The sequence below is a fragment of the Schistocerca nitens genome, chromosome 3, assembly GCF_023898315.1.
Source record: "Schistocerca nitens isolate TAMUIC-IGC-003100 chromosome 3, iqSchNite1.1, whole genome shotgun sequence".
NCBI lineage: Eukaryota > Metazoa > Arthropoda > Insecta > Orthoptera > Acrididae > Schistocerca > Schistocerca nitens.
In genome coordinates this window covers 173,309,227-173,336,542 of record NC_064616.1, presented here as the reverse complement: position 1 = coordinate 173,336,542, position 27,316 = coordinate 173,309,227, and the positions used below count along the sequence as shown (strand labels likewise).

Sequence of the window (27,316 nt, the reverse complement as noted above, 5' to 3'; positions counted from 1 at the left end):
CTAGCAGCTCCTCATTAGCGAAACATTCCTACAGTCAGTCCGCCTTCTTGGATGAGTGGTAATTTGCTTGCCTACCATGCAGCGGACCCGGGTTCGATTCCCGACCGGGCTGGAGAATTTCTCCGCTCGTGGACTAGGTGTTGTGTTGTCCTCATCATCATTTCATCCTCATTACCGGCACGCAAATCGCCCAATGTGGAGTCGACAGAAATAAGACGTACACTCGGCGGCCAAATTTCCCCGGATGGAGCTTCCTGGCCAACAATGCCAGACGCTCTTTTAAATTTTTTTTTCTGCAGTCAATGCTAAGCGACGCTTGGGGAGGTGTAAAGAGCGACGACACTGGACAGTGTATGACTGGGGACGAGTGACTGTGGTCTGGAGTGATGAATCACGCTATATCCTATGGCACTGCGAGGGAAGGGTTTGGGTGAACGGTAACTAACATCGTGTGCAGTGTCAACAGCGAAATACGGATGAGATGATGTTACTGTACGGGGATATTTTTCGTGGCCAAGTTGTGTTCCCCGAACTGCGCTCAAGAGAAGACTAAATGTGGAAGGGTATGAAGAGTTTATTCAGCATTGTGTTCTGCGTACAGCAGAGGGACACTTTGGAGGATAAGGTTATTTTTATCGGCGTGCCAATGAGCCCTCTTGTAATCCAGTATCTGTGAGTCAATGGTTTGTGAGTAATAATATTCCTGAAATAGATTAGCCTACCTAGAGTCCCGGGCTAAACCAAACTGAACACCTTTGGGATAATTTACAACGTTGACTTGGCTCCAGACCACAGCGTTCACTACTCTCTTGAAGATGATTCGGTTGTCATTCCTCCACAGGCATTCAGACACCCCACTGAAAGTATCTCTAGCAGAGTTGAAGACGTCATATAGGCGAAGGGTGGACACATTTGATCAGGTAGTGTACATATAATAACTGGTAGGGCACACACTGAAATGATTTAAACTGTTGTTTCCTTGTCATCGCTCAACGATTCTTATTTGGGCAGAGTATAAGAACTTTAAATTAAAAATCGTTAGATGGCTTATAATTGGCAAAATGGTTGACACCACCACACTGCAATATGTCTCACGACCGCACGCCCACCTTTACCACGATTTAAGGAACTATATTCATATTTAATACGTTTGGGTGTTATAACAAACTAGGTTACTGAATAGATGAATTTCGAGAATGGGGATTTCGTTACATCCACGCTTCGTAACCTACGCATATTCCACACTGTTTTCTCTCGTGTATGTTCAAATGGTTCAAATGGCTCTGAGCACAATGGAACTCAACATCTTAGGTCATAAGTCCCCTAGAACTTAGAACTACTTAAACCTAACTTACCTAAGGACATCACACACACCCATGCCCGAGGCAGGATTCGAACCTGCGACCGTAGCGGTCACGCGGTTCCGGACTGCAGCGCCAGAACCGCACGGCCACCGCGGCCGGCTTCTCGTGTATGTAAGTTTGTGTGTGTGTGTGTGTGTGTGTGTGTGTGTGTGTGTGTGTGTGTGTGTGTGTGTGTGTGTGCGTGTGTGTGTGTGGGCGTGTTTTTCCAATATTGTGAAAGATATATTCGACGCACAGTACATAGAATGTCTGTGTCGGTTTGTGGGATTAAAGGGACCAGACTGCAACGGTCATCGGTCCAGAATGTCTGTGTGTTTACACGGGTTAATTCATCTTTGAGTTGAAATACGCGAGTTTTTTTCGATTATGGTTCAGTTCATATCTTTTTTCAACATTACGCTGGAAAGAGCCGGGCTAAAAAGCACTAAGGCCATCCTGATTCACGTTTATTGTAGTTTCCAGTATTCACTTCAAATAAATACCATATGGATGCTTAAACAAGGTCACTTTCAATTTATGCATAACAGGTCCGCTCTGTCTAAAAACACATCGACCAATACGTCCCCTTAAAAACAGAACTTCCCTCCTCCTAGCTGTACGGGCTAATATCACCAGTCTGGTCTAGCAGCAGTGGCAACAGCAGCTATCACCTCCTGAAGGCGTCGAGCAGTTGCTTCGATGAAATAACGTCGGAGTTGCACAGTTTTATCCGACGGCAAGCACGAGAAGCGTATCTGCGACAGATCCGTCGGGAAAGCCTGAAAAGTCACAACTGTCCATTTGTGGCACACAATGAAGCGCCAAAGAATCTGGTATAGGCATACGTATTCAAATATAGAGATATGTAAACAGGCAGAATACAGCACTGTGGTCGGCAACGCCTATATAAGAGAAGTGTCTGGCGCAGTTGTTAGATCGGTTACTGCCGCTACAATGGCAGGTTATTAAGATTTAAGTGTGTCTGAACGTGGTGCTATAGTCGCCGCTCAAGCAATGACGCAAAGCATGAAGTGGAGATTTTCCTGTACTACCATTTCAAGAGCGTACCGTGAATATTAGGAAGCCGGTAAAACATCAAATCTCCGACATCACTGCGTCCGGAAAAAGATCCAGCAAGAACGGGACAAACGACGACTGAAGATAAAAGGGCTGCAGATTTCAATTCTGGGCCATCAGCAAGTGTCAGCGTGCGAACCATTCAACGAAACATCATCGATATGGGCTTTCGGAGCCGAAGGCCCAGTCATGTACCCTTGACGACTGCACGACACAAGGCTTTACGCCTAGCCTGAGCCCGTCAACACCGACATTAGAATGTTGATGACTAGGAACATGTTGCCTGGTCGGACGAGTCTCGTTTCAAATTTTATCGAGCGGATGAACGTGTACTGGTAAGGAGACAACCTCATGATTCCATGGAGCCTGCATGTCACCAGAGGACTGTTCAAGCTGTTCGAGGCTCTGTAATGGTGTAGAACATGTGCAGTTGGAATGATATGGGATCCCTGAAACGTTTAGATACGACTCTGACAGGTGACACGTATGTAAGCATCCTGCCTGATCACCTGCAATCATTCACGTCCATTGTGCATTCCCACGGACTTGGGCAGTTCCAGCAGGACGATGTGACACCCCACACGTCCCGAATTGCTACAGAGTGGCTCCAGGAACAGTCTTCTGAGTTTAAACACTTCCTCTGTCACCAAACTTCCCAGACATGAACGTTGTTGAGCTTATCTGGGATGCCTTGGAACGTGATGTTCAGAAGATTTATGGACTGCTCTGCAGGATTCATGGTGCCAGTTTTCTAAAGCACTACTTCAGACATTAGTCGAGTCCATGCCACGTCGTGTTGCGGTACGACTGTGTGCTCGCGGGGGCCCTACACAATGTTAGGCAGGTGTACCAGTTTCTTTCGCTCATCAGAGTAGTTACACCCACAACTCTTATGTCAGTTTATTTATAGGCGTATTTGCTATTCAGAAACGTAATTAGAGCATGACATTGATATTGTATTTGTGAATTTTGAGTGTTTTCCAAATCTAATATGGTTCAAATGGCCTTGATACTTAACTAACCTAAGGACATCACACACATCAATGCCCGTGGCAGGATTCGAACCTGCGACCGTAGCGGTCGTACGGTTCCAGACTGACGCGCTTAGAACCGGCCGGCCCAATGTAATATCTGTGCAATGAAAATTCTTCGGTACATTTCTCGTACCACAGTTGAAGACATTTATAGTTCCAAAATAATCTTGCCCCTCAACAATCTGCGAACACATTATTTGAATCTTCTACATGACTTACTCAACCCCCTATGAGGTCGCAGCAAATTTATCATTGTGTACAACTGACCAATAACATAATTTACTTAGTTTTCTAGGTTCGACACGGAGATCATTCGCCGTGACTATTACATTTCTACTACCTATCTTGTTCATGAAGTACATGAAACAGTTTGACTTACAATGACGGAGGATACCACAATTACAAAGCTGTTGTATATTATGTGTTCAGGGCCACTTAGGCCTTTCGACGATAATACTGTCAGCTCCCCATATATTGATGAAATTTAAAAAAGGTACTAGTTGGCCTAGATAATGGAAGAAATTGATGGGGTAGCACAATTAATAAATGTATATCACTTGCTGACTTGTAAACTAAGCATTTTGTACTACGACCGTCCGTAAGATTTTTCCCCATAATTTACTCTATTTGCATAAGAGCTAAACCTTGCTGAACATTAGTTCGCCTCTATACTATACTTTATTTTTGTCTAAGGCAGCAGTCATCACAATGGCTGTTTCGAATACATGGGAAACAGCACTCTTGTTGTAGGTTTTCCCAATCCATTCAGTTACGAAACACGCAATGTTTAAAGTGGGCTCTGAATCGTGCTGAAATGTGGAATTCTTTTCATACACAAAACACCGTGAGATGAAAATCACATCCATAGACTATACTTTTCCCGTAAAGGTGTATGGAAACAGAAATTTTATTTTATGACAATGAGAAACTCTTTTGAAGTTATAAGTATATAAATGTATCTCTCTGAATAAAATCCATGAATTTTCAAATTGTATTCAACTCTAGTGTGGCCCGGCTTCGCAACGGGAGAGAAATATGAGAAATCTTTTTAGCTTCCTTCGGATTATACAGTTGCTGAAGTTCATATGCACAACAAACTATAGCCCCTATTTGAACTTAATGAATGCCTTTAAACCCTTCAAGATATTTCACTTCACTTTCAAACGCAGATAAAAGACAATAAATAGGAACAGGGGTTGCAGTTACAAGAATCAGAATAGTGTGCAAATATCACACCATTTCTTCCATAAAGTATCATTATCACGCTACCGAAACCAGTTCCAGGAGCAGGGCTAGGGTCGTGTGGCGGCTAATGTTAAAATCCTCTTCTTTAAGAAAAATAACAAGAAAATGGGAAGATCGATAACTCATTAGCAAGCTGTTAGCACGATTGCTCGGCGCCAGGGACAGTGCAGAATGCGGTCAAATCTTTTTACACAGACTGTGGCAGCAGTTCGCGGTCTCCTCGTTTGTAATGTCTACAAGGACTGTCTCTGTTATAAGCAATTGAGATTACTGTAAGCTGCTAAATTAGCTTTTGTTTTAAATACATGTAAAAAGATTCACGCCGTATTTCAGTCCATAATAAGGCCATGCACTGTAACAGAACAAATTTTAGCTGCTACGCCATACCTGTTAATGAACCAAAAAGTAGATTTTAAGCTGCAAAACGAATTTGCGCAACGACGCTGAGCAACTCCGTAGGCTGGTAGCGGAGTTCCGTTTGCGACGAGATACCCCTGCCCATGGTGCCTCCTTGTTTTATGGCTCATACCATCAGCGTTTATGACCAGTCGTCCTGTAAGGCCTAAGGGTGGCTTCCTTATCATCGTAACAGCGGCCGCAAAACAGCAACTGTGGTGCAGACGAACCAGGTGTAGCGGAAGACGATAATGGATGCTGCAGTGATGAGAAGGGAAACATAGCCGGAGTGGAATTTACGGCCAGTATTCTGCTCGTACTGTCGTACTGATAAGACCATGAACTGATTGTAGACAGTTTACAACGTTGTACCGAAAATACTTTTTCGTTCTCCTGCCTCACCCAGTCTACACAAAAATCGTTAACATAAATGTATGAAGTTCGATCACCGTCCTCGATGAAATAACCCCTTTTCTGTCCGTTTTGCATGATATTTCACAATCCTCAGGCCATAAATTTTTGGATACTGGTCTGTTACCTGCAGATAGCTACAAAGAGCGCAGTTTAATACCTGTGAGCCTACTCACGTGTAAATAGAGCCCTGTCCAGTTGATTCCCAATGCAATACGTTTTCAGACTTTTGTCACACTTTCTCTCAGCAACAACGTTTTGTGGTTGGAACATAATTGCTGGTTTCATCTTGTAATTTTGAAATTGTATCCCCTTTATAAAACAGGTTTTCTGAGACTTTCGTTCAAAATGGTTCAAATGGCTCTGAGCACTATGGGACTTAACATCTGAGGTCATCAGTCCCATAGAACTTAGAACTACTTAAACCTAACTAACCTAAGGACATCACACACATCCATGCCCGAGGCAGGATTCGAACCTGCGACCCTAGCGGTCGCGCGGTTCCAGACTAGCGCCTAGAACCGCTCGGCCACTCCGGCCGGCAGACTTTTGTTACCAGCTCCCAAACCTATGTCTGTGCACCAAAAGCTGAACTTTTCACAAAATTCATATCTTGTTACATTTCTCACAGTATCGGAAAAATTCTTTTTAATGACAAAGCTTAGATTGTTATTGGTATTCTTACTACGAACACATTTCTTCGTCTTCAGCGAAGATGCTAAAAATACCACTTCCGTCGGCACTGCTTCCCTCCTCCAGTCATTAGCACACCACCCGTGTAAGATTAAAAACTGAACGATGTGGCGCAGTGGTTAGCACACTGGACTCGCATTCGGGAGGACGACGGTTCAATACCGCGTCCGGCCATCCTGATTTAGGTTTTCCGTGATTTCCCTGAATCGCTCCAGGCAAATGCCGGGATGGTTCCTTTAAAAGGGCACGGCCGACTTCCTTCCCCGTCCTCCCCTAATCCTGACCTCGCTGTTTGGTCTCTTCCCCCAATCAACCCAACCCAAGATTAAAAATGTGGAAGCTTTCATCGTCGACACTGTCACAACTTTCCGCTTCTCATAATGAATTTAAATACATAAACAACAAGCAATCTTGCCTGTCGATGACGCCATTTTTGCTACTGATTTTCGTGCCTTCATCGAGGCACGGGACCGTGTTAATTCCTCATACTGCTGAGAAAACAGTTTTCGTTTTCAAGTAATATAGTTTTTCCCCGTCCCGATTAGGAATGGACCAAGCAATGACTGATTGCTTTACTTATCAGCCAGAAGATTATGACCACCGACCTACTGTTGATATAAACCTGTCCAGGCGATAGCAGCGTCACCTGCTGAGGAATGACTGATAGTCAGACAAACGCGCGATGCACGTAGTATCAGCGGGCGTGCTGTACGTACATAGAAGAGGAACGAGCGCGATCTGTTTGAGTACGACCGAGAGCAAATTGTGATGGCCCGAAGGCTCGGCACGAGCATTTCGGAAACTGCGCGACTTGACGGGTGTGCGACAAGTGCTGTGGTGAGTGTTTTCAACACGTGGCGAAACCAAAGTGAAATCACGTTCAGACATCGTGGGGCTGGGCGGCTACACCTCATTACTGATGCCGGACGTCGTAGAGTGGGCAGACTGGTAAAACAGGACAGGCGGCGAAATGTGGCTAAAAAAACATCACACTTTAATGCTGGGCAGAGTACAAGTGTTGGGGTTGGGTTGTTTGGGGAAGGAGACCAGACAGCGAGGTCATCGGTCTCATCGGATTAGGGAAGGATGGGGAAGGAAGTCTGCCGTGCCCTTTCAAAGGAACCATCCCGGCATTTTCCTGGAGCGATTTAGGGAAATCACGGAAAACCTAAATAAGGATGGCCGCACGCGGGATTGAACCGTCGTCCTCCTGAATGCGAGTCCAGTGTCTAACCACTGCGCCACCTCGCTCTGTGTAGTACAACTGTGTCTGTACACACAGTGCACTGAATACTCCAAACGATGGGCCATCGCAGCCGACGACCCATGCATGTGCCAATGTTAACACCACGACATCGGCCACTACGACTGAAATGGGCAGTGGATTTCGGTACTGGATGGTGGTGCAGTGGCAGACTGTTGCATGATCTGATAAATCCTGATACCTTCTTCATCATGCCGACAGAAAGTCGTGAATCCATCGTCTTCCAGGGAAACATCTCCTTGACACTTGAGCTGTCAGATGGAGGCAAGCTGAGGGTGGCTGCATTTATACTCTGGGGAACATTCACGTGGGCATCCATGGTTCCAGTGGAGCTCGTGCAAGGCACCATGACAGCCAAGGAGTATCGTACATCGGTTAAATACACGTACAACCCTTCATAACGATCATGTTTCCCGATGGCAGTGGCATTTTTCAACAAGATATAGCACCATGTCACAAACCCACGAGCCAGATGGAGTGGTTCGAGGAACACAGTGTCAAGTTAAAGTCGACGTACTGGCCCCCAACCCACCTGCTTGAATCCTATCGAACACATATGGGATGAGATTGAACGTGTGGGCAGATCTCATCGACTCACTCTCCGGAATTTACGGGAATTAGGTGACTTGTGTGTGCAGATGTGGTGGCAAATCCCTTCAGCGACCTACCATGGCTTCATTTCTTCTTTGACACGGAGCATCGCCGCTGTTATCCGTGTCAAAGGTGAACGTACAGGCTATTCGTTAGGTGGTCATAATGTTCTGGCCGATCAGTGTATATGTCTTTGTTAAGTAAACTCACCCCGTAATGTAAACACATCGAAAAAAATTTTGCATCACCCCAGTACCCAGATATTGCATCACTGACATAGTCCATTTGAATGTTCAGAGATGTCACTAAACCCACCCCAAAGATGTAAACAACCATGCATGAGCAGCGCCTATTAGAAGGAGGGGCTCCGACAGCCTATCAGTTCCAGTCATTCCACCAGGAAGGAGGTACACGGCTCGTGTTGTTTGTAGTTCAACCATGCCTAGACGGTCAATACCGCGGTTCGATCACGTCCGCATTGTTACTTTGTGCCAGGAAGGGCTCTCAACAAGGCAAGCGTCCAGGCATCTCGGAGAGAACCAAAGCGATGTTGTTCGGACATGGAGAAGATAGATTGAGACAGGAACTGTCAATGACATGCCTCGCTCAGGCCGCCCAAGGGCTACTACTGCAGTGGATGACCGCTACCTATGGATTATGGCTCGGAGGCACCCTGACAGCAAGCCACCATGTTGAATAATGCTTTTCGTGCAGCCACACGACGTCGTGTTACGACCCAAACTGTGCGCAACAGTCTGCATGATGCGCAACTTCACTCCCGACGTCCATGGCGAGGTCCATCTTTGCAACCACGACACCATGCAGCGCGGTATACACTACTGGGCATTAAAATTGCTACACCACGAAGATGAAGTGCTACAGACGCGAAATTTAACAGACAGGAAGAAGATGCTGTGGTGTGCAAATGATTCGCTTTTCAGAGCATTCGCGCAAGGCTAGCGCCGGTGGTGACACCTACAACGTGCTGACATGAGGAAAGTTTCCAACCGATTTCTCATACGCAAACAGCAGTTGACCGGCATTGCCTAGTGAAACGTTGTTGTGATGCCTCGTGTAAGGAGGAGAATTGCGTACCATCACGTTTCCGACTTTGATAAAGGTCGGATTGTAGGCTATCGCGATTGCGGTTTATCGTATCACGACACTGCTGCTCCGGTTGGTCGAGATCCAATGACTGTTAGCAGAATATGGAATCGGTGGGTTCAGGAGAGTAATACGGAATGCCGTGCTAGATCCCAACGACCTCGTATCACTGGCAGTCGAGATGACAGGGCATCTTATCCGCATGACTGTAACGGATCGTGCAGCCACGTCTCGATCCCTGAATCAACAGATGGGGACGTTTGCAATACAACAACCATCTGCACGAACAGTTAGACGACGTTTGCAGCAGCATGGACTATTATCTCGGAGACCATGGCTGCGGTTACCCTTGACGCTGCATCACAGACAGGAGCGCCTGCGACGATGTACTCAACGACAAACCCGGGTGCACGAATGGCAAAACGTCATTTATTCGGATGAATCCAGGTTCTGTTTACAGCGTCAGGATGGTCGCATCCGTGTTTGGCGACATCGCAGTGAACTCACATTGGAAGCGTGTATTCGTCATCGCCATACTGGCGTATCACCCGGCGTGATGGTATGGGGTGCCATTGGTCACACGTCCCGGTCACCTCTTGTTCGCATTGACGGCACTTTGAACAGTGGACGTTACATTTCAGATGTGTTACGACCAGTGGCTCTACCCTTCATTCGATCCCTGCGAAACCCTACATTTCAGCAGGATAATGCACGACCGCATGTTTCAGGTCCTGTACGGGCCCTTCTGGATACAGAAAATGTTCGACTGCTGCCCTGGCTAGCACATTCTCCAGATCTCTCACCAACAGAAAACGTCTGGTCAATGGTGGCCGAGCAACTGGCTCGTCACAATACGCCAGTAACTACTCTTGATGAACTGTGGCATCGTGTTGAAGCTGCGTGGGCAGCTGTACCTGTACACGCCATCCAAGCTCTATTTGACTCAATGCCCAGGCGTATCAAGGCCGTTATTACGGGCAGAGGTGGTTGTTCTGGGTACTGATTTCTCAGGATCTATGTACCCAATTTGCGTGAAAATGTAATCACATGTCAGTTCTAGTATAATATATTTGTCCAATGAATACCCATTTGTCATCTGCATTTCTTCTTGGTGTAGCAATTTTAATGGCCAGTAGTGTAGATGGGCCCAACAACATGCCGAATGGACCGCTAAGGATTGGCATCACGTTCTTTTCACCGACGAGTATCGCATATGCCTTCAATCAGGCAATCGTCGGAGACGTCTTTGGAGGCAACCCGGTCAGGCTGTAGGCCTTAAACATACTATCCAGCGATTGCAGCAAGATGAAGGTTCCCTGTTGTTTTGGGAACTTGTGGATAGTATGCCACGACGAATACAGGCATGCATCTGTGGAAGAGGACGTGCTACTGGGTACTGGAGGTAACGGTGTGCACAGCAGTCTGGACCACAACGTCTGAAGGACTCGCTGTATGGTGGTACAACATGCAATGTGTGGTTTTCATGAGCAATAAAAAGGGCGGAAATGATGTTTATGTTTATCTCTATTCCAATTTTCTGTACAGGTTCCGGAAACCTCGGAACCGAAGTGATGCAAAACTTTTTTGATGTGTGCATATTTTCGTTGTCTATACTAACGGGTTAGCGGAGAAATAATTATTCAATCCATATTTCATCCCGCAGATTTATTTTATGTGTAAAATGCATTGTAATGATATCCCACCGTACCTTATACAATCTTTTACACATGTTTCTTATTTACTGCTACCGCTTTCGAGCATGCCTCGCTTTCAAGCGGTACGCAATAAGATCGTAAATGCTGGTTTTCAAGAAGGATGTACTTTTGTTTTGTTACATTTGTACGTGGTCGCTACATCAATGTATTAAAGATCGATAACAAAATGACCATGTACAAATGTAACAAAATAAAAGTAATCCTACTTGAAAAATAACTGATGCGATCTTGTTCCGTACCGCTTGGAAATGATCCATGCGCTAAACAGGTAGCAATAAACAAAAACATATTTAAAAAAAGCATCTCTGGTGAAATTTATGCAATTTTAGATTAAGAACAGCATACACAAGATATATTTAAAAAATTGTTTTATTGTTTTATTCGCGCCACAGGATACCGCCGACGTCACAGGAAACGGGATGAGCTTTAGCGGGACTTAGGGAAGGCTTTCCTAACTCCACGGCACCGGGATAATCCCTGTGTCAGCAGTCTGACGGAGATAAGTGTGGGCGATTTTGTCCAAATCCGAGAATAGCCTGGCACTCGAAAATGCTTTCACTTAACGCGGTATTCTTTGTCTTGCCGTGATGTCACAAGAACATTTCTGGTCGTTCGTTTACCAAATTTCGTCACAAATTTGATGCTGTGCGTGATTTTACGGCGTTAGTTTTGCTGTAATCACAGATTATCTGTAGTTCTGACTTTCAGGTTAAAGTGTATACTGATTTCGTCAACGCTGATGATATTATTCAGTGGTAGTTATTAACAGAGCCACATGCTAATATAATCTAACAACAGCGAACTAGCTTGCGAGGCAGGAAAGTAAGCCAGACACACATTAACTTCCGTTGTATACTACACAGTATAAGTGTTTTAGGTGATTTCCACGCTCGTTTAGACAAATTCTGGGGTGTTTCCAAGCAAGGGATAGCATATTTGTGGGGCATAATGCACCACTTACACGGCTGTAGCTGTACAGCATGGATTTCAGAAGCAAGAGCCAGAAATTTCAACTTTATGTTGGCCTCCACAATCGCAATAACTGAATATTACACTGAAGAGCCAAAGAAACTGGTACACCTGCCTAATACAGTGTAGGGCCCCGTGAGCACGCTTAAGTACACACAACACGACGTGACATTGACTCGACAAATGCCTGAAGTTCTTCTTGAGGGAATGGACGCCATGAACCTTGCATGACTGTCCATAATTCAGTATGAGTAGTAGTGGTTGGCCATCTCTTCTAAACAGCACGTTGCAAGCAATCCGAGATATTCTCAATAATGTTCATGTCTGGGGAGTTTGGTGGCCAGACGACTGTTCCTGGAGCCACTCTGTAGCAATTCGGGACGTGTGGGGTGTCGTATTGTTCTGCTGAAATTGCCCAAGTCGATATGCACACTGGATGCAGATGATCAGACAAGATGCCTACGCAAGTGCCATCTGTCAAAGTGGCATCTAGACGTATCAGGAGTCCCATATCACTCCAACTGCACACGCCCAACAACATTAGAGAGCCTCCACCAGGTGAGGAGTCCTCTGCTGATACGCAGGGTCCATGGATTCATAAAATACACTCCTGGAAATGGAAAAAAGAACACATTGACACCGGTGTGTCAGACCCACCATACTTGCTCCGGACACTGCGAGAGGGCTGTACAAGCAATGATCACACGCACGGCACAGCGGACACACCAGGAACCGCGGCGTTGGCCGTCGAATGGCGCTAGCTGCGCAGCATTTGTGCACCGCCGCCGTCAGTGTCAGCCAGTTTGCCGTGGCATACGGAGCTCCATCGCAGTCTTTAACACTGGCAGCATGCCGCGACAGCGTGGACGTGAACCGTATGTGCAGTTGACGGACTTTGAGCGAGGGCGTATAGTGGGCATGCGGGAGGCCGGGTGGACGTACCGCCGAATTGCTCAACACGTGGGGCGTGAGGTCTCCACAGTACATCGATGTTGTCGCCAGTGGCCGGCGAAAGGTGCACGTGCCTGTCGACCTGGGACCGGACCGCAGCGACGCACGGATGCACGCCAAGACCGTAGGATCCTACGCAGTGCCGTAGGGGACCGCACCGCCACTTCCCAGCAAATTAGGGACACTGTTGCTCCTGGGGTATCGGCGAGGACCATTCGCAACCGTCTCCATGAAGCTGGGCTACGGTCCCGCACACCGTTAGGCCGTCTTCCGCTCACGCCCCAACATCGTGCAGCCCGCCTCCAGTGGTGTCGCGACAGGCGTGAATGGAGGGACGAATGGAGACGTGTCGTCTTCAGCGATGAGAGTCGCTTCTGCCTTGGTGCCAATGATGGTCGTATGCGTGTTTGGCGCCGTGCAGGTGAGCGCCACAATCAGGACTGCATACGACCGAGGCACACAGGGCCAACACCCGGCATCATGGTGTGGGGAGCGATCTCCTACACTGGCCGTACACCTCTGGTGATCGTCGAGGGGACACTGAATAGTGCACGGTACATCCAAACCGTCATCGAACCCATCGTTCTACCATTCCTAGACCGGCAAGGGAACTTGCTGTTCCAACAGGACAATGCACGTCCGCATGTATCCCGTGCCACCCAACGTGCTCTAGAAGGTGTAAGTCAACTACCCTGGCCAGCAAGATCTCCGGATCTGTCCCCCATTGAGCATGTTTGGGACTGGATGAAGCGTCGTCTCACGCGGTCTGCACGTCCAGCACGAACGCTGGTCCAACTGAGGCGCCAGGTGGAAATGGCATGGCAAGCCGTTCCACAGGACTACATCCAGCATCTCTACCATCGTCTCCATGGGAGAATAGCAGCCTGCATTGCTGCGAAAGGTGGATATACACTGTACTAGTGCCGACATTGTGCATGCTCTGTTGCCTGTGTCTATGTGCCTGTGGTTCTGTCAGTGTGATCATGTGATGTATCTGACCCCAGGAATGTGTCAATAAAGTTTCCCCTTCCTGGGACAATGAATTCACGGTGTTCTTATTTCAATTTCCAGGAGTGTAGTTTCCATACCCGTACACGTGCATCCGCTCGATACAATTTGAAACGAAACTCGTCCGACCAGGCAAGACGTTTCCAGTTGTAACAGTCCAATGTCGGTGTTGATGAGCCCAGGCGAGGTGTAAATCTCTGTATAGTGCAGTTATCAATGATACGCGAGTGGGTCTTCGGCTCTGAAAGCCCATATCGATGACGTTTCGTTGAATGGTTCGCACGCTGTCACTTGTTGATGACCCAGCACTGAAATCTGCAGCAATTTGTGGAATGATTGCACTTCTGTTATGTTGAACGATTCTCTTCAGCTGTCATTGGTCCCGTTCTTGCAGGATCTTTTTCCAGACGCGGCGATGTCGGAGATATGATGTTCTACCGGATTCCTGATGTTCAGGAGTTGCTATGCCATCGCTCGTGCGCTAACCGTAACACCACGATCAAACTCACTTAAAACTTGATAACCTGCTATTGTGGCAGCAGTAACCGAAGTAACAACTATGCCAGACACTTGTTTTTTTTTATATAGTCGTTGCCGGCCACAGCGCTGTATTCTGCCCCCAGCTTGTCACAAGCAAGTAATGCCCATGACTGGGCAGAGGATGCTGTTTTTATCAAGACTGACCCAGAGCACATTTTGGACAAGCCCTCCACTTCCCCAAACTTGTCTTCCAAATGCACCACAAAATACTGAGGCTTCATGGACACGAAAGATTCTGCATCAACTCTCGTACATGCGACGTACTGGGGCGGATAAGCTTCACTGCCGTCTTTAGCCTGGCGTTCCTCCCATGGTGTGGCCAGGGAGGGAAACGATTTGGGGTCGTATTTCTTAGCACTGAAGTTAGAAGAATGAATTTTTCAGTCTACAGCGGAGTATGCGCTGATATGAAACTTCCTGGCAGATTAAAACTGTGTGCCGGACCGAGACTCGAACTCGGGACCTTTGCCTTTCGCGGGCAAGTGCTCTACCATCTGAGTTACCCAAGCACGACTCACGCCCCGTCCTCACAGCTTTATTTCTGCCAATACCTCGTCTCCTACCTTCCAAACTTCACAGAAACTCTCCTGCGAACCTTGCAGAACTAGCACTCCTGGAAGAAAGGATATTGCGGAGACATGGCTTAGCCACAGCCTGGAGGTTGTTTCTAGAATTAAGGCTGTGAGAACGGGGCATGAGTCGTGCTTGGGTAGCTCAGTTGGTAGAGCACTTGCCCGCGAAAGGCAAAGGTCCCGAGTTCGAATCTCGGTCCGACACACAGTTTTAATCTGCCATAAAGTTTCACTGAAATTGGACTTGGCCCGCTTAGAGACTGCTGGCGGCGGACCATCATCAAAATATGACGTACTATGCTTCATGGCGTGTCATTCACACTGATGACACCCACTGCGACCAGGGGCCCTCCCCCACAGGCGCCACCCAGCTTCAGCAAGGGCCACCTCTCATGATGGCCATTGCCGGGAGTCCCGATGTCCCAGGGACATGGGCATTACTCCATGGAATACGATCGGAGTAAACGGCGCAGGCATCAGCAGAGCGATCCCTGTGTTGTCAGGGGGCTACAACCAACGGGGTACATGGCTGTCCTACCACAACGGACTGGCTACCGTGCGGGATATGAGGTGCTAAAAGGTCCATGGTTATCGTCGGCGCAGAAAGCGACACTGCATAGTGCATGGTGGAAAATGCACCCAGGAAGGTGTCCTCACCCAAGAGAAGGAGAATGAGTGGGACTGCAATGCGACTACGAGAAAGTGGGCTAAAGATTTCAATGCACGATGGACAAGATGCACCATGTAAGCCGTCCTTCCCCTATTGGCTCGCTCTTCGGGAAAACTTAGAAAGATGGAGGTCAAACTCGACAGGGGACCATCACATAAAGACCGAAACGTGTGAGACCCCTTTTAGTCGCCTCTACGACAGGCAGCAATACCACGGGCCTATTCTAACTTCCGGACCCACAGGGGGGAAAGATTATGTGCTCAGAAAAATGACGTCAAATAAAGATTGTTTATTTGCAAAGTGACACAGCTCATTAGAAAGCTATTATTTCCCTATTTTCAGCAATAAGTTTACATTTTCTGAAATCACATTGATTAAAAAGTTATTCGTCTCTAAGTTTCTCGTCCACCTGAAAATACTTTCGTTATTATGACCTTCAAGCATTTTTAATACGGAGAATTGGTGTTTTAATTCTGTAGCCCTAATTTCTGTGACCAAGAAGATGCATTTGATCATTGAAATAATGTGTTAATTAAGAAATTAAACAAAGTAGGCAAGTTATCGTCCTGTGAAATTTATGTTAAACTTGACAAGCTACACATTGTAACAGCAAAACAGAAATCGAATTTTGTTAAATTTACGGTTAACTAAAACGTAGTTAAACCAAATTACTACTCACTAGAATATCATTACTAATAGATTCAACCTAATGTTTTTACATGATTTCACTAATTATCCTATCACTCCTCCACATACAAAACCAGCAGATCACAGTTCTACTTAGTCTCTGGGAATAATTCGGTTCGATAACATCACTCAGTAACTTGTGTTATGAGTAGTACTTGTAGTGATTTTCTTTGAATTTGCTGTACTCGCGAGGTGTACATCTATGTGTAGAAGTCCACGATTAGCAGTATTCATGTTAGTATTTCAAGGTTGATATTCTAGAGTTGCACTCGTCGGATCAACATTTGAATGTCAACTTTACCAATATGTGCAGATATGATTGTTACAGATCAGTGTAAATGTTTTATGAACTTATTTGAACAGTCCGGTTGCAGTCATCCACATCACTTCTCTGTGTCACTGTGTTAGTACAGGGTGTTTCAAAAATGACCGGTATATTTGAAACGGCAATAAAAACTAAACGAGCAGCGATAGAAATACACCGTTTGTTGCAATATGCTTGGGACAACAGTACATTTTCAGGCGGACAAACTTTCGAAATTACAGTAGTTACAATTTTCAACTACAGATGGCGCTGCAAGTGATGTGAAAGATATAGAAGACAACGCAGTCTGTGGGTGCGCCATTCTGTACGTCGTCTTTCTGCTGTAAGCGTGTGCTGTTCACAACGTGCAAGTGTGCTGTAGACAACATGGTTTATTCCTTAGAACAGAGGATTTTTCTGGTATTGGAATTCCACCGCCTAGAACACAGTGTTGTTGCAACAAAACGAAGTTTTCAACGGAGGTTTAATGTAACCAAAGGACCGAAAAGCGATACAATAAAGGATATGTTTGAAAAATTTCAACGGACTGGGAACGTGACGGATGAACGTGCTGGAAAGGTAGGGCGACCGCGTACGGCAACCACAGAGGGAAACGCGCAGCTAGTGCAGCAGGTGATCCAACAGCGGCCTCGGGTTTCCGTTCGCCGTGTTGCAGCTGCGGTCCAAATGACGCCAACGTCCACGTATCGTCTCATGCGCCAGAGTTTACACCTCTATCCATACAAAATTCAAACGCGGCAACCCCTCAGCGCCGCTACCATTGCTGCACGAGAGACATTCGCTAACGATATAGTGCACAGGATTGATGACGGCGATATGCATGTGGGCAGCATTTGGTTTACTGACGAAGCTTATTTTTACCTGGACGGCTTCGTCAATAAACAGAACTGGCGCATATGGGGAACCGAAAAGCCCCATGTTGCAGTCCCATCGTCCCTGCATCCTCAAAAAGTACTGGTCTGGGCCGCCATGTCTTCCAAAGGAATCATTGGCCCATTTTTCAGATCCGAAACGATTACTGCATCACGCTATCTGGACATTCTTCGTGAATTTGTGGCGGTACAAACTGCCTTAGACGGCACTGCGAACACCTCGTGGTTTATGCAAGATGGTGCCCGGCCACATCGCACGGCCGACGTCTTTAATTTCCTGAATGAATATTTCGATGATCGTGTGATTGCTTTGGGCTATCCGAAACATACAGGAGGCGGCGTGGATTGGCCTCCATATTCGCCAGACATGAACCCCTGTGACTTCTTTCTGTGGGGACACGTGAAAGACCAGGTGTACCGCCAGAATCCAGAAACAATTGAACAGCTGAAGCAGTACATCTCATCTGCATGTGAAGCCATTCCGCCAGACTCGTTGTCAAAGGTTTCGGGTAATTTCATTGAGAGACTACGCCATATTATTGCTACGCATGGTGGATATGTGGAAAATATCGTACTATAGAGTTTCCCAGACCGCAGCGCCATCTGTTGTTGAAAATTGTAACTACTGTAATTTCGAAAGTTTGTCTGCCTGAAAATTTACTGTTGTCCCAAGCATATTGCAACAAACGGTGTATTTCTATCGCTGCTCGTTTAGTTTTTATTGCCGTTTCAAATATACCGGTCATTTTTGAAACACCCTGTAAATACTCAGTGACCAACTCTGAGAACTATTTATTGCGATCAGTTTTCTTTCAAACGGTGTTTCGTGACGATTCGCTATGGAAATGTATATTGAATAAATTACCAATGTTTGAAGTTAATCTAGTGCAGTTGATGACGCGACTTATTTGAACTGTTAAACTCCTTATTATGTGTTTTGGCGATAATAAATGTGAAGGAATCTCAAATTTAAAGTAACGCAGTCATATCCTTCATCAAACAATTGGGTTACAACTTCAACCAATTTCAGCGAACAAGACTTCGAAACCTCAGCGTTACGAGAGAGCAGTATCAAAATAATCATGTCAGTAATATCACAACCATTACATGTTGACTCCGCCGACAGCTGTTTTTCGCTACTCACATGCGTGTGGCTCCTACGATCTTTTCACAATCAAAAGCGCTTGCATCACAGATCTTGCCTATCATACACTAGACATCACATCACATCACACTACCCATTGCGTTTGTTATACGAAAATGCATAAGCAGGTCACAAAGAAAATGGTGAAATTGTGCAGTTCACAAAGGGATATAGATGCTAAATATCGTAATTAACCATAAATTTGGCTATTATGAATAAAAAACCTGAAGTTGAATGTTACTTTGTCTGTCAATCAGGACGAAATATCTGCACATATATTTCTGTAAGACACTCAACAGCTCTTTAAAGTCGCCAGTGGATAAAAATTGGAGTTAGCATGCTTGTAAATCATTTCTTAATTATATGCGTCCTTAATAGTTTGCACAGATAATAAAAATATGCCTACGCTTTCTTTTGTATGGATGAAGCCGTTTTTGCGTCATTTTGATTACATCGCGATAATAAGCAAGCTCAGTGGAGACATTATGAGGCCATTTCGCATTTGCATAGGCGCGGAGCGGTGAAATCTGGCTATAATTGTCGACCACGCTAATGAATCGGTTCAAAGGGGCAAATTACAACTGAGAGGTCTGCCCTTTAAACGCCTCACTTCAATAAATTATCGAGCGTTATGCCATTACTCACGGTCATGACTGTACCGCAAACGAATTAATCTTGTAATTCTACTACTGTCAGGGCCATTTAAGTTTCACTGCTCGAGGACTGCGCTATAACCCTAGGCGTAAAGGTGGAAATTGCGGCTGCGCTCGCAGTCCGTGTTCCAGTACAGGGCCGTAATTTCCTGTTAAGGCCCTCGCTCTGAGGAGCAGTTACGACGCTCAGGCGGCTGTGAGACACACGACAACTCCCCTGGAGCCAATTGCCGGGAAGCCAAGGCGGCTGCGGTACAAGGGCGTAAAGACTTCAGTGCGGCCGAGAACGTTGTAGACCCGGATTACGGCGGCATTACTGGCAGTGGAATGAAAACTAAGCACTGGCCAGAGAACGTTATTGAACATCGTAGGTCTTCACCCCTTGATCCAAATCCCCATCTGCACAGCTCAAGCTATCACGCCGGTGTGGCGGAGACTGTAATGTTCCCGCATCTAATAAGGGGAAGGCCTCAGACAAGGCCAACCGATTCGGCTCAGATTTGGCAGGTCGCTTGTGTACAACCTAAAACGAAGGAATTTAAGATATTTTGGGTCAACACCCTCGCAATTTTGAGAAAATCACCCCTAAAGGTTATGACGAGCAATCGACTAAAAATTGGAGTGATTGATAGATAATTGTAAATAGAGCATTCTTCATAATCAGGTGTGAGGTCCGCAAACGCATACTTTTCCAGAAATCGAGGAAAGAAACTTTTACAACTGCCCCTTCTTTACCCACATGGTAAACGCTTTTCGCCGACAGCGCCGATAGCGCAACGGCCAAGGTAACTGGCTGGGAATCGGAAAAAACCGTGTTCGAATCTCGAAGAAACCTAGCGGATGTTATTCTTTTCGTTTGTATGTTTCCATATCTCAATTGACAGGGATAGGACGATTAATAAGGTAAGTAAATCAATAAGGAATGATAATAATAAGGTAGGCAAATAAATTTCTCAAACCTCTTGGGATAGTAAGCAACTAAAATGTTACTCCAGGTCAATTGAGATATAGAAAATACAAACGAAAAGAAGAAATCCGCTAGGTTTCTTCGAGATTCGAACCCGGGTTCTCCGATTCCCAGCTAGTTACCATGGACAACTTTTTTTTTGTTTTTTTTTTTTTTTATCGTTGTGTTTGGTCGTTGCGGACGTCACACGACATCCGTTCAAGTTCGTTTGTTGATCGTTCTACTCAGTTTTTTTTACTACAGAGGTCAACCGGCTTTCTGACCGGACGCACTTAGCTACCGTGCCGGCCCATTGCGCTATCGGTGCCGTCGGCGAAAAACGTTTACCATGTGGGTACAGAAGCGGCAGCTGTAAAAGTTTCTTACCTCGTTTTCTGGAAAAGTATGCGTTTTTGGACCCCACACCTGATGATGGAAAATGCTCTATGTACAATTATCTATCAATCCCGCCAATTTTGAGTCGATTGTTCGTCACAACCTTTAGGAATTATTTCCTCAAAAACGCGGGGGTGTTGACCCAAAATATTTTAGATTCCTTCATTTTAGTTTGTACACAAGCGACCTGCCAAATTTGAGCCGAATCGGTTGGCCGTGTCTGAGGCCTTCCCCTTGTAAGTTGTCTGCTCAGTGAGTTCTTTCAGAATACAAACGGAACACAATGTAATGTGTGGACAAGACACGGACCTTCGGACGTGGGGTAATGTTAGCATTCGCAAGCGTTTCACGTTTCCGCTGGCCTGAGCAGAATTGCAGGAACATTTAAAGTGAGGTTAACTTACGCCTACACAGTACTCCGTCTTCAGGCCACGAGTGTCCTACTGGGACCATCCGACCGCCGTGTCACCCTCAGAGGAGGATGCGGACAGGAGTGGCGTGGGGTCAGCACAGCGCTCTCCCAGTCGTTATGATGGTATTCTTGACCGAAGCCGCTAGTATTCGGTCGAGTAGCTCCTCAATTGGCATCACGAGGCTGAGTGCACCCCGAAAAATGGCAACAGCGCATGGCGTCCACGATGGTCACCCATCCAAGTGCCGACCACGCCCGACAGCGCTCAACTTCGGTGATCTCACGGGAACCGGTGTATCCACTGCGGCAAGGCCGTTGCCTGCTCCTACACAGTACGTTATGAAATGACTGGAGATCCTGATGCGAAACTTTACTTATCGAACATCGTAAAACTGGGAACTGTGTGACTCATGTATTGCTTCGTCACAACAGTGTGCTCTGGATTTGCCGGCCGTGGTGGCCGAGCTGTTTTATGTGCTTCAGTCGAACCGCGCAACCGCTACGGTCGCAGGTTCGAATCCTGCCTCGGGCATGGATGTGTGTTATGTCCTTAGGTTAGTTAGGTTTAAGTAGTTGTAAGTTCTAGGGGACTGATGACCTCAGCTGGTGAGTCCCATAGTGCTCAGAGCCATTTGAACCATTTACTCTGGATCTATAGTTTTAAATAACCTAATTCGAGTCAATATTCAACATATAGCTCTGCTGTAGCGTGTTCTTGCTCAGTGTTGCGATTAGTGACGTTAGCTACAGGGATGTGTATTACACTTCAGCTGGTACCAAGCTCAATTTGTCTGTAGGTGGAAAAACACATCTGTGCATTTCTTGGAAACTTCTTGTTACTGTCGACAATTTTGAAGAGCTGTCTAACTAATGGTAAGTTCATGTTAATAAGTTGCAAGTGCAGATCATTGTATATAAAATTCAAATTTTACAATTTTTTTTCTGGCATTGAAAAGCGAGAAAAGTTACTTCCGTAGATTATAGGGATAGCTTTGTGGCAGCACACTTACCTGCAGAAACAAGTGTGACAACTGAAACGGTAGAAAAGAAGTTTCATTAATTTAATTAGGAACATGTATGAGTGGATTAGTAAAAAAGAGGAAGTTTCATTTCGCATTATCACTTTATTCTAAATATAACATGCAGTTGCTCAAAATATTGTATTAAATGTGTCTTGATTTTGTCTTGTTCTCATATGCTTGAATTTTTATGTAAGTGTCTCACAGCTGGAATTAATTACCTTGCTTAGAGGATACTTCCTTACTTGTAAGTATTGTAACCTTTCTTTCATCATATACACTCCTGGAAATTGAAATAAGAACACCGTGAATTCATTGTCCCAGGAAGGGGAAACTTTATTGACACATTCCTGGGGTCAGATACATCACATGATCACACTGACAGAACCACAGGCACATAGACACAGGCAACAGAGCATGCACAATGTCGGCACTAGTACAGTGTATATCCACCTTTCGCAGCAATGCAGGCTGCTATTCTCCCATGGAGACGATCGTAGAGATACTGGATGTAGTCCTGTGGAACGGCTTGCCATGCCATTTCCACCTGGCGCCTCAGTTGGACCAGCGTTCGTGCTGGACGTGCAGACCGCGTGAGACGACGCTTCATCCAGTCCCAAACATGCTCAATGGGGGACAGATCCGGAGATCTTGCTGGCCAGGGTAGTTGACTTACACCTTCTAGAGCACGTTGGGTGGCACGGGATACATGCGGACGTGCATTGTCCTGTTGGAACAGCAAGTTCCCTTGCCGGTCTAGGAATGGTAGAACGATGGGTTCGATGACGGTTTGGATGTACCGTGCACTATTCAGTGTCCCCTCGACGATCACCAGTGGTGTACGGCCAGTGTAGGAGATCGCTCCCCACACCATGATGCCGGGTGTTGGCCCTGTGTGCCTCGGTCGTATGCAGTCCTGATTGTGGCGCTCACCTGCACGGCGCCAAACACGCATACGACCATCATTGGCACCAAGGCAGAAGCGACTCTCATCGCTGAAGACGACACGTCTCCATTCGTCCCTCCATTCACGCCTGTCGCGACACCACTGGAGGCGGGCTGCACGATGTTGGGGCGTGAGCGGAAGACGGCCTAACGGTGTGCGGGACCGTAGCCCAGCTTCATGGAGACGGTTGCGAATGGTCCTCGCCGATACCCCAGGAGCAACAGTGTCCCTAATTTGCTGGGAAGTGGCGGTGCGGTCCCCTACGGCACTGCGTAGGATCCTACGGTCTTGGCGTGCATCCGTGCGTCGCTGCGGTCCGGTCCCAGGTCGACGGGCACGTGCACCTTCCGCCGACCACTGGCGACAACATCGATGTACTGTGGAGACCTCACGCCCCACGTGTTGAGCAATTCGGCGGTACGTCCACCCGGCCTCCCGCATGCTCACTATACGCCCTCGCTCAAAGTCCGTCAACTGCACATACGGTTCACGTCCACGCTGTCGCGGCATGCTACCAGTGTTAAAGACTGCGATGGAGCTCCGTATGCCACGGCAAACCGGCTGACACTGACGGCGGCGGTGCACAAATACTGCGCAGCTAGCGCCATTCGACGGCCAACACCGCGGTTCCTGGTGTGTCCGCTGTGCCGTGCGTGTGATCATTGCTTGTACAGCCCTCTCGCAGTGTCCGGAGCAAGTATGGTGGCTCTGACACACCGGTGTCAATGTGTTCTTTTTTCCATTTCCAGGAGTGTAGTTCTACTGACCTGATGCGTAAATAAGTTTGTAAACTTATGTTTAATTAACTTGTTTAATGCAGATTAGTTTTCCTATTCCTATTTTTTTCAGTGACGATAGGTCTATAATTATTTGGATTTTAAGAAAATTACAAAGCCAAACCTCACCAAATTTTTAAATTTTGGGACAAATGTGTTTCTGTGTCTGTAGAAACAAAACGCATAAAACTGGGAAAACTGGTAATAAAGTCTTAATTTTGTGTCATAAAGATACACTAGTTCACTCTGTCTTTGTGACAAATGAATTTAACTCTACTTTCCGTGCCTTAAACTTCATGACACTGTTTTTCACTGAGCTTGGGTGCGGGGGAGGGGGGGGGGGGGGGAGGTTAACTTTGTGACAGTTAATATTACATATTACGAATGCCTCACAGCGTATAAACACTTTATTACTATCAGAATTAAGTGATAAACGTTATAAAATTCAATAAATTTGGTAATTAAATGTTGCAGTACGTATTTGTCTGAAGTTCTGTGGAAAATACTACTGCAAGTGCCACAATGTTTTCAAGTTTTACGATACACGGCATGTGGAACACTCCTGCATTTACCAAAAGTAAAATTGGTAAAGGGAAGGAGAAAGGATGGAATGTCGAGGATTGGTGGGCAGAATACATGAAACAAGCCAGTTGTACCGAAACTAACCAAAGCCCATGTCCTCTGTGATGAATGGAAGGAGAAATGTCTAAATACGGATATGTAAGTGATATTTCCAACAGTTCAACGATAAGTCGCCAAGTAGGGGATTATTTCTTGTGAGATTAAGGTAGACGCAGCCGAGACGCACAAGGCAGCGTCAACCACACACACAGCCACCAAACGCAGACAAGAAGCCAGCTATAGCTTGTGGGTATAGTGTTTGTTTACTGACTGACCACTGACACACTAACCGAGACAAAGAATCCACCCGGTAGCCGTCTCATGAGCAGAATTCCTCACGCAGAGCGTAATGCACTTCTGTGTTACCGAACCAGTTCAAATTACTCAGAACACAAGCCATTAGTATTCATTCGTGCAATTAACTGCTTATGAAGTCAGGCAAACTAAATGTTATTTTTCTACGTCTTTTCTGCGTAACGGCCCTCCATAGTTATGGCAGGAGGTGATACGATACGAGGGAGAGATTATAGTAAGCGTAGAGCAATATGCAGGTTAGTGTCGCACCCTACAGGTCCTCTCACCCACTGGAATAATTTTCCATTAATTCTTATGAGAAAAAGTATCGCATCACAAATCTTCAGTTAAAAAAAAATGTTCAAATGTGTGTGAAATCTTATTGGACTTAACTGCTAAGGTCATCATTCCCTAAGATTACACACTACTTAACCTAAATTATCCTATGGACAAACACAGACGCCCATGCCCGAGGGAGGACTCTTCAATTCCAACTACCGAACACAACTGCCAACAAAGTTTCAAGTGCATATTAACTTGAGCTTATTCTTTTACACTAAATATCCTCCATTGAGAGTGAAGGCATGAAAATTAATGGTCAAAACACCGAAATAACTGGACAGTCATTAAGCGCTAATTTTTTCTTGTGGTTCTAGAACTAGGATAAAGATAGTGGACTGACCAACTAACGCCCAAAAATCACTGGTTTATGTTGGTTTAGGACACAGTATGTGGTAAAACCTGGATGAGGAAGTTACGCATTATGAGAAGAGATTACCGCTTAACGTATACCATTAAATAATTTCTACATAATAAGCATTTCAGTGTGGCAATGATAGCAAGGAAGGCTACGGATAAATTTGATAACATATATCCTTTGTCAGACATGGTACAAGATTCTATGTATGCAAATGACAAAGACGTATAAACGCATCCAGTCAAAATAAACTATAAATTATATTGAACTTTAAGATTACTCTCAAGGTGCTTACTTCGTGGATAAGACGAAATAAAGTGGGGGGGGGGGGGAGGGGGACTATGATGGATTTTATACACACAAAAATCACTGAGGCCTGAAGCAACTTCTAGGAAATACTATCGAGCAACTTTACACGACAGCGTCGGGAAGAAATTCTTGTCAGCAATAGAAATTAGTAGAAAACTCTATCTACCACTGTGACGCCAATTCGATCAAAGCTGCTAAGGACATCTGAGACTTGTAGAAGAATGTATGCTGTCAAAAAATCGATCTCTTATTACAGCTAAAGACATGCATATCAGTGGTAAAGGGGTACCAGTAACAGCTCACATACCTATCTTATCTCGAGGTCATGTCCACGCTTCCGGGGAATACACCCCACTGCCCATGTCTGTCGTGAGGTAATTTCAAGGTCAGGATGTAGTCTACTACACGTCACGTGTCCTGCCCAAACCGTCAGGCAATTTTGTGTGGTGCATACAGGGTTACGATGTAATATAATACCCTGCCCATGCATCTTGGGCAAATGTGTGATATAAAAATAAAGGTCACCCACCAACTGTGATAGTTCTAAGTCACATAAAGATTTAAGACGAGATCACCGTCCCCCTCCCCAACTGATCTATACCAATAGAATGACTCAGAAAAGGAGGGAAATACAACTCTCTCCCACATCGAGTATGGCCAGTAATAAAACATTAAAATGGTGGCAAACCCCTCCTTTCCCGCTTTTCTCACAAGAGCGATTGGGTGAGTTTCGACATTTTAGATCTGTTCGCTGCAGTGAGAGGTAAGACACTTTGGCATTGCCGGCCAGGGTGGCCGAGCGGTTCTAAGCGCTACAGTCTGGAACCGCGCGACCGCTACGGTCGCAGGTTCGAATCCTGCCTCGGGCATGGATGTGTGTGATGTCCTTAGGTTAGTTAGGTTTAAGTAGTTCTAAGTTCTAGGGGACTGATGACCTTAGAAGTTAAGTCCCATAGTGCCCAGAGCCACAACAACAACAACTTTGGCATTGCAGTGTGTGACTGAGCTGAGACTGAATTACTTTCCTTTAATGCTGTCGTCACATATTTTGCAAGTAGTGGGATAGAAGAACAATATTTATGACACAAGACACGTTGCACTTACGCGGAGTGGCTGAATTACTATAATTTAATGACATCATAGAATATTCTGCTAAACGGCGGGAAATATTAACGTAACTGATTTCGTAAGACATTTTGACATTACAGTACGTGAATGGGGCGCTACTGAATTACTATGAATTAATGATGTCGCGACATTTTCTGTAAGCAGTATGAGGACATGCCATTGATTCAATTTTTGACCGATTTTCTCCATATTTCCATTCTAAGGTATGTGTAAATTAAGTATGATATTTATAAAACACATTGAAATAGCACGTTAAACAACTCAAACAACATATTTTAACAAATAAACGCATATCCTTCGTTAAATAAATAACACACTGCAACAAATACGTACGAAGTATACTTTATTCCTGCACTATTAGTTCAAGACATCACTCTAGAACCGCCCTCAGAAGACTCGTAAAAAACGACAGAAAAATCTTAGTACATACACTCACAATACATTGCTCAATGTATACTGTAAGCAGTTAACACCACCGGTGTTGAAAATTCGCGCCAACCTGTGTTGA

The 27,316-nt window shown here is 45.7% G+C and overlaps 1 non-coding gene and 1 pseudogene across 1 annotated transcript; both read right to left on the bottom strand.

Annotated features, from left to right (window-relative positions):
• Nucleotides 1-5,963: 5,963 nt before the first annotated feature.
• Trnas-gga (transfer RNA serine (anticodon GGA)) lies at nucleotides 5,964-6,045 on the bottom strand. The gene is given in 2 exon segments: nucleotides 5,964-5,998; nucleotides 6,008-6,045. It is a non-coding gene; the product is annotated as a tRNA-Ser (tRNA).
• A 15,175-nt stretch (nucleotides 6,046-21,220) lies between these two features.
• Nucleotides 21,221-21,338, bottom strand: LOC126250194 (5S ribosomal RNA; annotated as a pseudogene).
• Between the last annotated feature and the right edge of the window lie 5,978 nt (nucleotides 21,339-27,316).